The sequence below is a fragment of the Herpailurus yagouaroundi genome, unplaced genomic scaffold, assembly GCF_014898765.1.
Source record: "Herpailurus yagouaroundi ecotype Mexico unplaced genomic scaffold, PumYag 67641, whole genome shotgun sequence".
NCBI lineage: Eukaryota > Metazoa > Chordata > Mammalia > Carnivora > Felidae > Herpailurus > Herpailurus yagouaroundi.
The window spans coordinates 8719435-8720537 of NW_024420442.1; the positions used below are offsets into that span (position 1 = coordinate 8719435).

The window sequence follows — 1103 nt, forward strand, 5'->3', positions numbered from 1 at the left end:
ACTAAATTCATATCTTTCAATAATCACTCTGAATGTAAATGGACTAAGTGCTCCAATCAAAAGACATAGGATATCAGAATGGATGAAAAAAAAGAAAGAAATAAAATCCATCTCTATGCTGCCTACAAAAGACTCATTTTAGACCTAAAGATACCTGCAGATTGAAAGTGAGGGGATGGAAAACCATCTTTCATTATAATGGAGGTCAGAAGAAAGCTGGAGTAGCCATACGTAGACAAACTAGATTTTAAAACAAAGACTATAACAAGAGATGAGAAGGCATTATATTATAATTAAGGGGTCTATCCATCAAGAAGATCTAATGATTGTAAATATTTATGCCCCCAACTTGGTACACCAAAATATATAAATCGATTAATAACAAACATAAACTCATTGATAATAATACAATAATAGTAGGGAATTTTGGCCTTTCTCTTTCTGCCATCTTGGAACCTTTGGAGGCCTTCTGGGAACAGGACTCCTGAAATGACAAATATGTCTGGAAGGCTGTGATACAAAGCCATTTTTGCTGGCTATAAACGGGGTCTCTGGAACCAGAGGGAGCACACAGCTCTTCTTAAAATTGAAGGTGTTTATGAAACTGAATTCCATCTAGGCAAGAGATGTACTTATGTGTACAAAGCAAAGAACAACACAGTAACTCCTGGTGGCAAACTGAATAAAACCAGAGTAATCTGGGGAAAAGTAACTCGTGCTCATGGAAACAGTGGCATTGTTCATGCAAAATTCCAAAGCAATTTTCCTGCTAAAGCCATTGGCAACAGAATCTGTGTGATGCTGTATCCCTCAAGGATTTAAACTAACTGAAAAGTAAATAAATAAAGATGTGGATTTGTTCTCTTGAGAAAAAATAGTGGGGAATTTTAACACCCCACTTACAGCAATGGAAGATTAGGGCAGACATAAACAATATAGAAACAACAAAAACAACAACAAAAACCCAGTAGAACAGATCGATGAAACTAAGAGATAGTTTTTGGAAAGAATAAACAAAATTGATGAAGCCTTAGCCAGGCTAATTAAAAAGAAAAGACAAAGGACCCAATTAGATAAAATCATAAATGAAAGAGGACAGATCA

General features: G+C 35.4%; 1 pseudogene; it reads left to right on the forward strand.

The window, feature by feature from the left end:
* Positions 1-498: 498 nt before the first annotated feature.
* On the forward strand, positions 499-867 carry LOC121025467 (60S ribosomal protein L35a-like; annotated as a pseudogene).
* The last annotated feature ends 236 nt before the right edge of the window (positions 868-1103 follow it).